A 17,602-nucleotide genomic window follows, 5' to 3' on the forward strand; every position below is an offset into this window, starting at 1 on the left:
ATATAAACTTTTAAAGTGGCCTTCCCATTCCTCTTTGGTTATACAGCAAGCAATTCCGTCACCAGGGTCCTCGGTCAAGAAAGGTTTCTTAACCAAAGCCCAGAATTTGGTGCTGCTATTCAAAGTAGAGGGGTCAAGCAATTCCTCCCACGCCTCTTTCTTCAGTAGCTCCTTACGGGAGATAGTAATAGCCTTATATTCCTTTCTACAAAGTTTTACAACCTCCCGATCCCTCGGGGAAGCTGACAAAGCAAGCCTCAGCTTGCGAGCAGCTACAGTGCAATCATGGCTAAACCATCTCGGTCCTACTTTTGTGTGGGTTTTATTAGGAACAGATAGGAACGCTGACACCTTCTCCGCTATATTTTGATAAGCCTCTAGAACCGATTTAGGTTCACCTCCCCCGTTAATACAAACGTCAATTTCCTCTGCACACCCTTCAGAGATGTTTTTATAGAGTGCATCCGCGGAGTCAATTGACCATTTTAACCGCCTCCTCCCATCTGTTGTGCCCAGACTTCCTTGGACAGTATTTTTAGGACAAATTTTCCCCCATGGACAGTTCAGACAGATTGTGACAGGATTATGGTCACTAAATTCACTAGGGAGGATACAAAAAGAATCTAAAAAAGTTTGCATAGTCCTCGAGACAAGTATATGGTCAATGAAGGTACCCCTACCATGTCCCTTAAAAGTAGGGATATCAAAACAGTATGAAGGGTCCTTTAAAGACATAGCCAAAGAGAGGTCAAGGTCATTCATTAAGTCATTACACATTTCCCCCTCTAAGGTGTGCTCCATATGCAGACAATCTGCACGCGCACAGATCATTTCTGGTAAACACTTGTGCAATGGATCGACACATGGATGCAGATTAAAATCCCCCAAAATCATGAGGTTATGGCCCACTTTTTCCATAAAATTAGAGACAAAGGAATTAAGAACATGGATATGTTTCGGACCTGCACTATCAAGAGCAGCATTGTAAAAATTCACCAGTCCCACAAGAACATTACCACCAGATAGAATTAGTCCCATGACCCCTGTGTGCTGAGCTTCCAATCTCCGTACTTCACACGGTATCAGTATGGAGACAAAGACTACAAGACCCCCCTTGGGCCTTCCCCGCACTGAAGGCAAGGCCGGCACAAAGAAGGCCCTATACCCTTCTAAAAACAGATTACAGCCCAGCTCCCAGGTCTCTTGGAGACAAATGATAGAAAACTGCTTGATGTAAGTAACCCAGTTTACATCAGACATTTTGGCCGCAAGACCAGCAATATTCCAGGAGACAACAAGAATTCCTGAAGTTCTACCCACCGGATTCAAAGAATTTGTAGTTTCACCTGAAGCCCTAGTAATCTGAGCCGCAGGTGCCCCCAGTCAGTCACACTGCTCAAGACCGGATAACATTTCGAATCTATTCTGTGTATTTACATTCGACCCATAATGATAATGGCCATTACTTGGACTCCTGTTATGAGTTCTAATGGGCCCACCTGACCCACAAGGATTAGTAACATTATAGAAAAACTGAGACTCCTGCACAGGAGTATAAGGTTCAAGCCCCCGCCTGGTTAAATTCTGTTGTGATGTAGGTTTACACAGATGCGCATAAAAATAACCCAAGGGACGTACACAAATACTATTCGTGTTATATACCAATGCAGAAGCTCTCAAAAGGATAGTTGCCACGTGCTGGGGGTGTTTAAAATTTACGACTATACAGTCCCCTATCCCAGTCTTTTTAGATGGCCCTACCCAATTTACACGTCTTACTGTCATAATTTGTTCCGAGTATGACACAGGGAACCCACAATTTTTGTTAAGCCAAGACACAGTCTTATTTTTCAAAGAGGATTGGGATTCATCAAAAGGAGATGCTGGATGTGTCCCGCAGGGGGGCACATTAGTTAATACAGCCACAAACGGAGCACAATCTGGTGGTAAATTAAGATATCGATTGTACCTCGGGGGTCTGGGCGCTCTACTGTTTATTTGCTTTGTAGATGGTATCAAAGGAGCCGCTGCCACAGGGATGTCTGGACGAATAGGGGTTTCAGAACCAGTAGCTACTGCAACAGCAGCATTCCCCCTTGCCTTATTACATATATCGTTGATATCGGCAGGTTCTTTACCTTTCCTCCCAGAGTGTACACTTCCACTAGATGTAACACTATTCTTTGCTGATAGCAGACCCCCCAGCCTTGTCACTTCCTTTGCTAGGTTGTCTATCTTACTCGTTAATGGTTTAATAAGCTCCTCCAATTTAGTTGTCAAAGTAGCTTCTAGATTTTTTATAAGCGAAGCTAAAAAATCAGGGGTTATGCTTACACCATTATCATTACCATCATTATTAATGCCCGTAAAAACAAAAGGGGTTGGTATTGCAGGGCTAAAAATAGCCTTACCATCCCCTTTTTTTTGGGACTTATCTTGCTTCCCATTTACCTTTTGAGACAGAGTTCTACAAGTTCTTATGGCCCTGGTTTCTGGTTGGGGCTCATGTAACACAATAGTATCAGGACTAGTATCAGGACATGACAGCACCTGAGGGTCAGAATGAGCCTCCACATTAACTAAGATGGACACTGGAGGGTCAATGGAAATGACATCAGTCGAGTTAATTGCACATCCTTGTAACGAACTGATAGGGGAGTTTTCCAATGACGTTTCCTCTACCACAGTGCTGTTCCCCAATGATGCACGTCTGTTGTTATTTATCTGGCTTACTTTCCTAACCGGGAAATTATCAAGAGTAGCAGGGCCCACCGGCACCTTGTCATTTTTGGGTTTTGACATTGTAAATATAAATGGAACTAATACTTGCAGACAGGTACCCTTCAATCTAAGCACTCTATACTAAAACAACCTATAAAACACAAAATTAAAAGTTAATCAGATGTCTAGGCGCGAGATTGGTCCGAAAGGGAAATATAAGGGTCCAGGCCCAGTCCAGTCTCCTTCGGTCCCCTGAGGGCCACAGAGGGCCCGCCCTTTGCCCGGGCTTAGACCGGCACGCGTCCCGCGGGACGAGGAGGCGTGTTCTCCTTTATGCGCCTTCCGGCGCTCCCTGGTTGTGAGGGCAGCGGCGTCCTTGCCGCGATGGGGCTGCTGGGGGTTGTAGTTTGTCAAAACCCCCGGCCGAGCCAAGCCCGGCCGGGAGCACCCACCGCAAGGAAAAGAGGAATGGCGGAGCCAAGCCCGGCCAACAGCGCTCAGCGGAGCCAAGCCCGGCCACACGCAGCTGCAGGTAAAAGTTTCTGCGCCCCCCGCAAAACTCAGAGGCGTGCTCTCCTTTATGCGCCTTCCGGCGCTCCCTGGTTGTGAGGGCGGCGGCGTCCTTGCCGCGATGGGGCTGCTGGGGGTTGTAGTTTGTCAAAACCCCCGGCGGAGCCAAGCCCGGCCGGGAGCACCCACCGCAAGGAAAAGAGGAATGGCGGAGCCAAGCCCGGCCAACAGCGCTCAGCGGAGCCAAGCCCGGCCACACGCAGCTGCAGGTAAAAGTTTCTGCGCCCCCCGCAAAACTCAGAGGCGTGCTCTCCTTTATGCGCCTTCCGGCGCTCCCTGGTTGTGAGGGCGGCGGCGTCCTTGCCGCGATGGGGCTGCTGGGGGTTGTAGTTTGTCAAAACCCCCGGCGGAGCCAAGCCCGGCCGGGAGCACCCACCGCAAGGAAAAGAGGAATGGCGGAGCCAAGCCCGGCCAACAGCGCTCAGCGGAGCCAAGCCCGGCCACACGCAGCTGCAGGTAAAAGATTCTGCGCCCCCCCAATAATTCCGGCCCAACTTAATGACAGCACCTCTAAGAGGTGGGAGAGCCTAGGGGTACTGAAAGTAGGAGATTTCCTGGGTAGGGACTCTTTGCCATCTTTCGGAGAGTTACGTGAAAAATATCAAATCCCCCGCACTGACTATTTGAAATTTATACAAATCTACACTACCCTTAGACAGTTGGTACCGAGCATAGACCTAAAAACAGTTCCAATATTAGATCTAATAGGTAAACAGACAACCCGGATAGGTAACATCTATGAATTATTCATAAAGAGTCATCCTGATGACCTCGAACAAACGGAAAGAAACTGGGCCACTAAGCTAAATAATTCAAACATCGATATAGATATGTCTTTGATGTTATCATCTAAATTATTTTTAGCTTCAAACTTAAAGGCTCAAATTTATAAAATATACGATCTTTATTTTACCCCCGCAAAATTATTTACCTGGGGCAAAAGAATAAACGATCAATGCCCAAGATGTTCTTTTGGTCCAGCTAACCTTATTCACATGCTAGCTGAGTGCCCAAAACTAGACGCGATTAAAAAAGCTATGACCAAATATTGGGCTGAAATCTTTGGACACAAATTAAGAACATCAGCGACACTCTTTGTTATAGGTTATGATGACTCTCTAGGGTACAGCAATAAAGAAGCAATGTCTATTTTTGTTGGTACGGCTGTATACAGAATCATCCTGGCAGCACGGTGGAAAGACTCAGATGCTCCTACTTTTCAGAGGTGGCTGAGTAGACTACTAGGTATTTATAAGCAGGAGACTGCAATATATAGTATGAGAGGGAAAAAATCGAGAATACTCGGGGAGCAGATATGGGCTCCTGTTGCCACCTGGTTTGATAACCAAAGAAGTTTGTAGTTTCTGCAGATGAAACTGTTTATTAATGTATTATAGGTAGATACCTCTTATAATCTGTGTACACTTTCTTTCCCTTTTCTGGAGTATACTTGAGTATGTCCGTGAAGAAACTTTAAAACGAATTATGTCTTACTGTGTTGTCTATTTAACATGATCGTTTGGAACGAATGAAGTAATGAATTCTCTTTTTTCAGTAACATTATGTTGTGTATATTCTTTATATTTTACTGTGTATATCTTTCTTAAATTGTACCGTTTTGAACCTGCTCAAATAAAAAATAAAAAAATAAAGGAAATAACACTAATGATGTGTCTAACTAAGGAATGAAATATGGTGCTATATAAAGAACAAAAACTAATAAAGAACAATTAGATGGAAGCATTTTCCATCATGATGAATCAACTAATTACGTTTCCTTAAATGTGTTTACTAAATTGTTGTATGAATATACTAACACCATGAATGTGAGTGATTACTATGTCTGCAGGAAATTACCATTGTCTGTCTCTGAAGGTATAACATACCACCATCTTTCTTTAACATATTCTGTTTCCTGTAGTGTCCTTAGTAGTTTATTTTACATGGAAGGTAAGTTGGAGTATCAATATACAGATGTAGACTTAGTATTTTCTAAGGTACCAATTATAAGACAACTAAACAAGGTAGAAAGTGGTAAATATGCACGTTATATGGGTGAATTTTCCCAAATTACTAAACCGTTAGATCGAGAACATGCTTATAAAAATTATTTACCTTGCGGATTGCATTATGAAGAAAGACTGTTTTTGGACATGTACGAACATAGAAGAGAGAGTTTCCAGAAAAAAAGCTGTTAAACAAAACACACGAGAACCACCTTGGGCATTTAGAGAGGGAAATTATGAAAAGGGTGAAACTTATGTTGCAATGTCCCTGGACTGAATAAAGAGAAAGAACTGTCTGCCCCCTCTGAAATACTTTAAGGCTCAGAAAGAGTCCTTTATTTAAATTCGCAGTACTGAGCTCACTGCAACCAAAGACCCATCAAATATTCCAAAAAACACTCATTATAAGAAAAACTTCATAATTTATTTCATTTTTTTCAAATAAATATATTTTTCTACAATAACAAAATGAGATAAACAACACATATCAATGATGATACAGTTAGGATTCTATCATTCATACTATATCGCACACATCCCTTCAAACGTTCAGAAAAATTCAAACCAGCTGATCCATTCTTCAAACATACACCACATCGGTAAGTTCACACACGCTCATACATTCTTCAATCACTAAATACATATCAAACATCATTTGTCAGATGAGAGAAAGATGTATTCCGTCCTGAAACGTCTCCAACGATGACACAGGAGATTAGATGACCACAAAATAGGACGGACTCAAAGCGCCAACACACGTTTCGATGCTAGGGCCACTCTGGGGCCACGTCTTCATCAGGGCACACAGAAGAAGGGAGGGGGGAAAAAGGGCAATCACACTCAGTCTGTAATAAAAAAAAACTTCTTTAAGCAAATACCCTCTAATTACATGATAGTTTTTCACAAATAGTTTTCTTTGACAAATTGTACATCGTGTTCTAAACATGCCTCTGGTTAATTCAGTGAGCTCAGAAACCGCACAATGTCTTTGATTATACAAAATAGATGGAACCCAAAAATCCACAAATAATAAGGACAAACATTTAAACAGCTAGGTGACAGCTCACAATAAATATACCAAGAAATGAGCCCAGATTACATGCAAAAAGGACTGATTTCAAGAGCATTTCCGCATCCAATCTATGAGGTTGCGATGTAGCTCAAACAGTTAGCAAAAAACGGATCAAATTCTATACCTACTTTGCTGTATAACTCCACAGCATTTAGTCATTTCAGGGCACAGTCATATTTCGTGTGTATCGCATGCCGAAGAGAACAACAAGGCCACATGCCGGCGGCCAAAAAAAGGGGAAGGACCGTCAGGATCTGTGGAAGGCACAGAAAAAATAGGCCACCTTATTTAGAGAGAGTTCTAAAACCTAAGCTCTTATCACAAAGGCCCTAACATCAGATAACCAGCCAAATGCCCATTTAGATCATACACTCACCGTAAAAAAGGCTTAATGCCGGTCTAATAGAAAGATTCTGGAAAATAGTGAGGGTCCTCTCAAGATACGGAAGCCTCACGCATCGAGTCGATAATGATCCAAGAGTCTGGAATATGGATCGAACTCCAGAATAGCCGACTCGACAAGAAAATTAACAGAGTATCAAGGCGTGGTTCGTAATTTGTTCAGAACGAATGACCAAACCCACCTATATAACTTATAATAGTGGATAAGCAAAAAAAAAAAACACACGGAGACCCCAGCGCCTAAAGTCTTCAGAAAGGGCCTCAACGAGAGTTCGCGTTTATATGAAACCATTGAGGCTGAACAGTCACGACCCTACTTCATATAAAGATTTCAGGCTTAATCACGTGCAGTGTAGAGCCGAAACCTAAATTTAGAAGCCCCCATGAAATTTAGTTATAGACAGAGTAGTTCGACCTCTGGTTACCTGGATAAGATTTCAAGGGACGTGCTCCCTCTGAAGGGACGTAAAAAAGATGGTTATTCAATCTGCTTCTGGGCTAGAATAGAAAAAAACACCAGCCGTTAGACTCATTATCACGTATGGGCAAATGAAAAAAGAAACGTAGTCCTCTTCTTGCAGCAATAAGCGCGTTGCCACAGTACGACAACATAAATGAAAGAGAACGGGTCACGCTGAGCAGGCTTGCCCGTAACCTTCTATATTAGCGGGCCACAATCGTATGCGAGTCACAAGAATAATAAAAGTTAAGGTGGCTCGTATTTTAATAAGCTGTTGATAGGCAATCCGATCCCCAATTAAACATAAAGTTAGAGAGTGACCCACCTCCCCAGGCTTACAAAGTTTAGACCCATATCAAACCGAGTAATGTACAGAGGTAGAAAGAAGCGCTCCTCTAAGGTAGCCAGGGGGGGCTTCTTCTGTCCTGGAATATGGCCGGTCTGGGGCATGATGAGGAACAATTTAATTATTTAAAATCTTTAAACCCTCTGATTATATTCTTACAAGAGACTTGGGCGTGTAAAGATTTTGATTGTAATGGGTTTTTTACCTTCTCTTGCTATGCTAAGCTTTCTGAAAGGGGACATGCTAGTGGCGGGGTCTCCATTTTGCTTAAGAACAGTATTAATTGGAATCAAAAAGTCTTTTACCACCCGTCAAATCTTTGCATCTGCATGAAGTTGGCATGTCTAGGAGAGTTTGGTAGGTCTTCCTTCTTCCTGGTGGCAAATCTCTATGTTGCCCCAGGTAAAAACTTTGATTCTCTGTTGCGTTTACTTTTTTTATATAGTAAGGAAATAGCCACCACGGAAGAATGCCCTCTAGTGGTATTAGTGGGAGATTTAAATGCAAACATTTCCAATTCATCGCAGGCAATATATGCTAACCCAGACAAAGAGGAAATTTGGCATATTCCTGAATCCTTTTTACCGGATAAAATAAAAACGGATAAACGGGGCTTCCTTCTGCTTGATAGTATTAGAAGTGCAGATTTGGTTATTCTATATGGGAGGATGCCAGTCGATAAACCAGCTCAATTTACTTTTCTTTCTTCTCGTACACAAAGTTTACTGGACTACGTAGCCATTTCGTATCAAATGTTTGGGGCCTGTGAAAATGTAGAGGTTATCCCGTCGGTATGGAGTGATCATAGTGTAATAGGATTGACTTTGGCCTTTAACTTATCTGCACTGAATCAAGGGCACTTGTGCCAGGGCTCGATTGATTTTAATAAGTCTAAAGTCGTTCATTTTGGACACAAAAAAATACAGTCGAGGTAGGTGCGATAGTGAAAAAAACTTTCCAAGAACAGCACGGTAACGCTTCCGCTAATATCATGCAATTTTTTGAGGCACAAATGAGGAAGATAAAAAACTTAAGCTCTGTATCCTCTGGCCGATGTAGAGTAAATCAGGTTTCCCCTATCCTGAAGGCCTTACACCTTGAAATTAACAATTTACTGCGGAAGCAATACAAACATTTTTCCACAGCCGCGCAAAAGGAAATTAATCGCCTAAAGCGAGTTAGAGTAAGGAGAGACAAGATGGATGCTAAATGGAGTGGGTTGAGAGAAGCAGCAAAAGCCAAAGATTCAATTAAGTATTGGCACCAGATCGCAGAGTATTGTGACTCCAGACAGAGGGCACTCCCGATTCCGATCCCAGAAAGTGTGTGGGTGGACTATATTTCTTTATTATATAAACTTAGTATCTCAGTCCCATTTCAGATGCCTGTAATAGAGAAGGCTGGTTGCGGCGATTATGGCCCCCCATCAAGGGCTGAAGTGATGGGTTACATAAAGAACGATAGAACCTCTGGTGCCCAAGGCCCAGATGGTATACCGATCATGCTAACTAAACGGGATCCCGTCGCATGGGGAGCTTTCCTGGTGCCACTGTTTTACTTTTGTTTTCAATCGATTAGCATTCCCTCATCTTGGAAGGGGAGTATCATAGTCCCGCTGTATAAAAAGGCCTCAAAAAGGTCACCTACTAGCTTCAGACAGATCACGCTGCTGGACGCTGCGGGCAAATTATTTGCAAAAAGTATACTTCAGCATTTGCAGCAGTGGGCCCAAGACCAGAACATCTTACCGGCAGAACAGGCAGGCTTCAGAAAGAACCACGGAACACTGGATAACATCGCGGTCGTTCGGACTATTGTGGAGAAATATGTTTTTTCAAAAGGCATGTTGGTGTACACAGCTTTTATTGATTTCTCCACGGTGTTTGACAAAGTGGATCGTCAGACGCTGTGGAGAAAGCTCTCTCATCTTGGTGTGCCACACCATCTCCTGGGTCTCATAATAGAATTACACACAGACACTCGGTGTCAAGTGATGATGGGCGGCTCGCAGGGGCTTTCATGCAGGATTAATACACATAATGGCCTCAAGCAGGGTTGCCTGTTGGCCCCTTTTTTCTTCTCTTTTTATATTTATGACCTCCCCGAGAAAGTAAACTCAGTGAAGGGGGATGCCCCTAGAATTGGTACAATGTCTATTGGCACTCTACTATATGCAGATGACGTTGCTATTTTTGATCTAACTCCCATTGGTTTGCAGCGTCGTCTGGATGCCTTGACTAATTATGCGGAGGAGCATTGTTTGAAAATCAACATTGCCAAAAGTAAAATTTTAGTCTTTCGCAAGAAAGGTCTTAGAATAAAGAAAGGGTAGAAGTGGCTGTTGGGGCAGGAAGAACTTGAATTGGTCCATGCGTACCTGTATTTGGGGAACGTTTTTTCAAAAAACGGGCGCGACTCAGAGCACATCAACCGGTGTGTTGGTAAGGCCGCCTCCCAGGCTGGAGCTCTAAATAGATTTTATAAGACCTGTGGGAGACGTCATTTTAATCATGTTCTGTCAGTGTTTAAGGTTAAAATTCCCCCGACTTTAACCTATGCTGCAGAAGTTTTGGACAGGAATTACTGACTCTCTTTCGATAAGGCTGAAGGCTGGTTTTTCCGTCAAATTTGTAATTTAAATTCCATGGCAGCCGCACATGTTCTTCGTTTGGAATTCCATTTAGTTTCTTCTTACACTTCTTCCCTGGCAGCGGTCCTGAAGTGGGGGAACTCTTTGCTGGGGGGTTGAGGGCACTTGAAGGGCCGCTTTGAAGCTGGAAATTTTTGTAAAATTAAAAGAGAAATCAGCTTTTTTTTTAGATCTTTTGCCCATGCAAACCATCTATTTGGGCTAAATTTAAATAGTGACTCACCCATGCCAAAGTCTGTACTGAAGTCTTTTTTAAAGAGGTCTGTAAGCACGATTAGTACAGCAAGAGATATAGCTTTAAGTCATCCTAAAGTTCGTAACGAGGTGATCCGTGTGAGTGCGACAGGGAGCGGACCCCAGCCCTATCTCTCATGGAATGTTCCACATGGCATCAGAAGATTAATACTACTTTTAAGAATTAACCTGTTGCCCTTGAGGGACGTAACGGGCATTTGGGAAAAAACTCCTAGAGATGAGAGAATTTGTGAACTGTGCCACTCCCAAATACAGGATTTCAATCATGTGCTATTTGTGTGTCCAGAACTTTTAAGGGCAAGGCGTATGTTTTTGAGACTCTCTTTTATTAAATTTAATATTCGTTACGCTGAGGAGGCCCGATCTTTTGTGTTGTCCCCTCCTAATGAAATGATCTGCCATAGAATATTTCAATTTTTTAAAACATTTCTGGCTATTTATTGGAATTTCTGAATTTTAGTTCAGTTGGTATGTGTAATGTTTTGCTGATTGCTTAAGGTAGATTTTTGTATTTGTTATAAAGCATGTTTCTTTTTTTGTATTGGTGTATTTTTGTGGACCTCCGTTGGAGTTCCATAACAAATAAACTAATTGACTTGACTTGACTTGAGTAATGTCCGGCAAATACATCCGGCAGAATGCAGAACAGATATGGGGGGCCAAAATAAATGACCCACTCATTTTAAAAGACAATGGCAATAACTGGGCTACTCGATTCAGGGTTACCTTAACGATATAGAGCTGCGCTCCACGAGAAGAAAACTCCGACGTGCAGAAACTCAAATCAACAAGAAATGCCGAAGATGAAACAGCGTCTTCGTCGAGTGAATATTTAAAGGTCCCGCGTTCAGAGATAGGCCAATCAACGGAATCATAGAGGGGGTTTTTTATAAGATCTGTACTGGATCAGGAAAAGTGTTCGGCAGTACCTGGCTTCGGACAGCAGTCCGAGAAGGACCACAATGTCAGGTTCAGTTACCCATAAACTAATCGAGAATCCCGCGTAGCCAAATAGGTTCCTAAAAAAAGGGAGGCCAAAGCTATATTCGCGGTCACAGTAGTTCGAAGCCAATAAACAATAGAAAAAGTTAGCTTCCCTCTAAAGATGGCAAGGGACATACATAAGAAATCTGCTGACTGGTATTCAGTACTTACAAGAGGAGTGCTTTTCACTACATCATGCGGGGGAAGAAAAAAGGAGAGAGACCGGAATTGATCAAATATACATGGCCTTCCAAAAAAACTGAATAATCAGAAAACGGGAAGTCTCCAGGCCCCCTCAGCTTAAAATAAAGGAAAGGCCATGGAGTGGCGAAGTTCAAATATACAGAGTTCGCCCTTCAAAACCAAGGGCACATACTTCCTGGGGGGTCCCAGACTCATTCTCATATGATCGCATTCTCCCATGGGCAATGTTCGTTCAAGCCCTTCTTGGTAGCATCCAGGGAAAAAATCCAAAATACTTCCCTTTTCTTCCTAAGGGAAGTTGTATCCTTTCCAGGTACGACACGTACCTTTTCAAGAATTGACCATTTAAGATCCGCTTCATTGTGTTTCTTGTTCGTCCAATGTTGAACCAGTGGGGCCCCACTTTTCAGGTTCCTAATATTGGACTTATGTTCCCCAATTCTGAACTGACATTCACGGCCCGTCTCGCCAACATATGGGAGTCCGCAGGGGCATAGAATGACGTATACCACATTAGATGAGCGACAGTTACTCATTTCACTCAATCTAATGGTACGGTTGTCGATAGTAACCAAACTCCCTACCAGGGCATTAGGACAAGCTTGGCATGTTCCACAACGATGGTTGCCCACAATGGGAGGATTTCCCAGAACCCCCATTTGTCGGCTCGTCTTGGGTGTAAGTACTCGGCCACAAACCAGATAGTTTCTCAGGTTCTTGTTTCTGCGAACGCAAATAGAGGTTTAGGGATAGCTGTTTCATTTTCTCCAATGTTAAGGAGATACCAAAGGGAGTTGATGGTTTGTCTCGCCTTATGGTTGATCATAGAGTGTTTCGTGATGCATACCAGCCTTTCCTGCGCCCCCAAATTTGGATCCTGAAACATAGACTCTCTATTGAAGTACCTGGCACGCTTAAAAGAGTCTCGAATTAATCGATGGGGATAGCCTCGTTCGGCTAGTTTGATCTTCAAGATTTCAGCCTGATAGAGAAATTCCTTCATTTCTGAACAATTTCTCCGCAAGCGAAGGAATTGGCTGAATGGGATACCATCCCTCTGGCAGTGGGGATGGTAGCTTCCATATTGAAGGAGAGTATTCTTGGCGGTAGGTTTGGTGTATAATGATACACTCAATTCATTGTTAGTGTGTTGGACCCAGACGTCCAAAAATTCAACTTTGGTATCACTAGCATTCGCCATAATTTTTAGGTTACAGTCAGCAGCATTGATCCATGTCACAAATTAATTCAGTGATTCATGGCCGCCCTCCCAGATAAAAAAAAATATCATCAATGAACCTAGACCAGGCTCGGACATTCTCAAAAATGGTGCCATTTCGTTATAGATGTTAATTTCCTCGAATTTGCCCATGTACAAGCAGGCGACACTGGGGGCACACGATGCCCCCATACTGACGCCTTGCACTTGATGAAAAAATCCTGATTAAATTAAAAATAGTTTTCACCCAATACTATTTTGAGGCAATCCACAATCAGGGGGGCATTAGGAAGATCACTCTGGGTAAACAGTATTTCTTCAAGAACCTGTATCGCTCCGTCTTGCGGGATGTTGGTGTAAAGCGATTCCAGGTCCATAGTAACCAGTAGTTCTTTCTTACAATTAAAAGGCATCTTTTCCACTTTAGATATGAAGTGTCCGGTGTCCTTAATAAAAGACTGTAGTTTGCTTACCAACGGTTTTAAAAATTGGTCAGCATACTTCGAGAGGGGCTCAGTGGCCGCCCCTATAGTGGACACAATAGGTCTCATAGGTGGATCACTGACATTCTTGTGTGTTTTTGGCAGACCAGAGATAATGGGCATGTGAGTGAGTAAGATATTCTGCTTCTTTGGTGCAGATATATCCATTCTCAACCGCATAGCTGATTATCTGATGTTAGGGCCTTTGTGATAAGAGCTTAGGTTTTAGAACTCTCTCTAAATAAGGTGGCCTATTTTTTGTGTGCCTTCCACAGATCCTGACGGTCCTTCCCCTTTTTTTGGCCGCCGGCGTGTGGCCTTGTTGTTTTCTTCGGCACGCAATACTCACGAAATATGACTGTGCCTGAAATGACTAAATGCTGTGGAGTTATTCAGCGAAGTAGGTATGGAATTTGATCCGTTTTTTGCTAACTGTTTGAGCTGCATCGCAACCTCAGAGATTGGATGCGGCAATGCTCTTGAAATCAGTCCTTTTTGCATGTAATCTGGGCTCATTTCCTGGTATATTTATTGTGAGCTATCACCTAGCCTTGTGTTTAAATGTTTGTCCTTATTATTTGTGGGTTTTTGGGTTCCATCTATTTTGTATTATCAAAGACATTGTGCGGTTTCTTAGCTCACTGAATTAACCAGCGGCATGTTTAGAACACGATGTACAATTTGTCAGTGAAAACTATTTGTGAAAAACTATCATGTAGTTAGAGGATATTTGCTTAAAGAAGTTTTTTTTCATTACAGACTGAGTGTGATTGCCATTTTTCCCCCCCTCCCTTCTTCTGTGTGCCCTGATGAATGTGTGCCCTAGTACCGAAACGCGCATTGGCGCTTTGAGTCCGTCCTATTTTGTGGTCATCTAATCTCCTGTGTCATCATTGGAGACGTTTCAGGACGGAATACATCTTTCTCTCATCTGGCAATTGATGTTTGATATGTATTTAGTGATTGAAGAATGTATGAGAGTGTGTGAACTTACCGATATGGGGTATGCTTGAAGAATGGATGAGCTGGTTTGAATTTTTCTGAACGTATGAAGGGATGTGTGGGATATAGTATGAATGATAGAATCCTAACTGTATCATCATTGATATGTGTTGTTTATCTTATGTTGTTATTGTAGAAAAATATATTTATATGAAAAAAATGAAATAAATTATGAAGTTTTTCTTATAATGAGTGTTTTTTGGAATATTTGATGGGTCTTTGGCTGCAGTGAGCTCAGTACTGCGAATTTAAATAAAGAGACTCTTTCTGAGCCTTAAAGTATTTCAGAGGGGGCAGACAGTTCTTTCTCTTTATTTAGTTTCTATTTCCCCTGTGAGACTGCCCCACATCTGTCCTTTCAGGGGGGCCCTTTTTACCTATTGCTCTAATGTCCCTGGACTGGTCAACGAGAGGGAAGTTATGTTTATTGAGATCAAAGACTAAGTACAACAATTATTTTATTGGCACTAGGGAATGTGGACATACTTTCCAAATTACTGGAGGCTGGGGATTAAAGGGTGAAACTGATCCTGTCTTTCCGGGGATACATTATGTATGTGGTAGGAAAGCCTATTACAGGTTACCTGCCCACTGGTATGGGGGTTGTTACTTTGGGATTATCTTTCCAAAAGTCTACCATATAGACCGAAAAGATCATAGTGTTAATGAAAGAAAGCAAGAATTAACACGTAGTAAAAGAGCATGTTTTTCTGAAATAATAGGTGATTTATTCTCTGAACCGATATCCCCAGTTGGGGTAGTTCTAAATTTGCATAAAATTCAAAAACTGTCTACAGAAATGGTGGCAATAAGGTCAATGGCTTTGAAAAATAGACTTGCCCTTGACATTATCTTGGCACAAGGGGATGGAGTCTGTGGAACATTAAAAATTCAGCACTCTTGTACCTATATCCCTGATAAAAGTAAAGGGATAGAAGGATATATTCTAAATATTACCAGGTAACAAAGATTTAACCCAACTGGAGGTTGACGGTGTTTGGGAGAGAGTTGGCAAGAGTATTGCAGCTGTGAGAAATTGATTTTCAATGTTTGGAGAGAGTCTTTTGGGAAAGATAGTAATGCCAGTACTTTCCATAGCAATAACAATTTTAGTAATAACAGCGTATAAATGTTGTAGGTGCATGAAAGGAAGAAAAGGTTTATCAGATAAAAAGAATAAAAGGAGAGGAGTAAAGAGAAAAAAAGATGAGATAGAACTTGAAGAAATAAATTAAGAATATTATGACATGATAAAAAGACTAAATGAGAGTGCCATGAAAGAAGAAAGAGATACTAAACTTTAGATAAAATGAAAGGTGGCACTCAGTATGGTGAGTATTTATGATGGCTTCAAAAGCCATCAGAGGGGGGAATTGATGGAGCGGGGTTCGCAAAAAGAAACCAGCTTCAATCAAGTACCCCTGTAATGCATACTAATTGTAAATAGTAAGTATAGTAACATGAAATCACACATCAAAAGTGGGAGATTTGCTTTGTAATATGCATGAAATTAATCCTAACAATATGTAAATAACTGAAATTGTAATACTATTGTGTGTAGAACATGTTATGAATGCTTTGCATGGCAAATTGCATATATATGTAGTAAAAAGCATGACATGTGTTGCTTATTTATAATAATTAATGTCGCTTTACTGCTTATGCTATGCTAGGTTAACTGTTATCATAGTCTAGAGATAAAGTGGATGGTTAACAGTGAAAGGAAAATGCTACTTACCAGTATGCATCTGTTCTTGGCATGTAGAGCTGCAGAGATTCACACTTTGTGCATAGATCCCCACCTGGTGTTGGGCTTGGATGCTTGCACCTTGTTGTTGTCTTGGAAGAAGTTTTTTGTAGTCAAGAGATAGAGATAGGTGACTCCTCCCTTTGACGATTGTGTGCATGGGCATCGACTCCATCCTCAGATTGTTTTTCACCATGAAGGGAAATGATAGGGTTTGTAAGAAACAGAAAGATGTCCATGAGAATGTATCTAATTAAGATAACACTGGAACAGATACAGGATGGGAGGATGGGTGGGAGTGTGAATCTCTGCAGCTCTACAATCCAAGACAGGATGCATACTGAAAAATAGCATTTTCCGTTCGAGGCATATGAGCTGCAGAATTCATATTTTGTGCATAGGCTGTACAGCAGTGTCTCCCCTAGCGGCGGTCGCCTGTATCTGTTGCAGTGGTTTGAAAAAGTGTTTTTAGATCAGCCTGGCGTACAGAAGCTTGTTGCTTTGCCTGCACATCTACACAATAGTGTTTAGTGAAGGTGGGTGTAGTAGACCATGTTGCTGCCTTACAAATGTCTTCTAGGGGAATATTCCCTAAGAATGCCATGGAATCCCCTAGTTGACGTGTTGAATGCGCTTTAGGGGTAATTGTTAACATACGTTTTGCTTTCCGATAGCATATTTGAATACATTTTACTATCCACTTGGCAATTCCAGCTTTGGAAATAGGATTGCCTTTATGAGGTGGAGAGAAAGCTACAAACAGTTGTTTTGTTTTTCTAAAGGCTTTAGTCCTGTCTATGTAATAAAGTAATGCTATTTTGACGTCAAGCGTGTGAAGAGCTCTTTCTGCTACAGAATCAGGGTTTTGGAAAAATACTGGTAACTCTACTGATTGATTAGGGTGGAAAGCAGAGATTACTTTGGGAAGGAATCTTGGATTTGTCCTAAGGACCACCTTGTTACGATGTATTTGTAAGAATGGTTCTTGTATAGTTAAAGCCTGGATCTCACTTACTCTCCTGAGAGAAGTGATTGCAACAAGGAATGCTACTTTCCATGTAAGGCACTGTAGTTCGCATTTGTGTAAAGGCTCAAATGGGGGGCCCATGAGTCTAGTAAGAACTATGTTGAGGTTCCACCTTGGCGAGGGTGGCAATCTGGGTGGAATTATCCTTTTAAGGCCTTCCATAAAGGTTTTGATAGCAGGTACCCTAAACAATGACAAATGTCTGTTTTGCAGGTAGGCGACAAGGGCAGCTAGATGTAATCTTATTGATGAGCATGACAGATTGCATCTTTGTAGATGTAGCAAATAGCACATAATGTTCTGACTTGAAGCATCTAATGGGTCAATTGTGTTGTTATTGCAGTAAATGACAAATCTTTTCCATTTAACTGCATAGTAAGCTCTAGTAGTGGGGTGTCTGGCTTCCTTAATAATGTTCATACAGTCCGGTGGGAGGTTGAGGTAACCGAACTCTA

This window comes from Lissotriton helveticus, chromosome 11 (assembly GCF_964261635.1).
Source record: "Lissotriton helveticus chromosome 11, aLisHel1.1, whole genome shotgun sequence".
Taxonomy (NCBI): domain Eukaryota; kingdom Metazoa; phylum Chordata; class Amphibia; order Caudata; family Salamandridae; genus Lissotriton; species Lissotriton helveticus.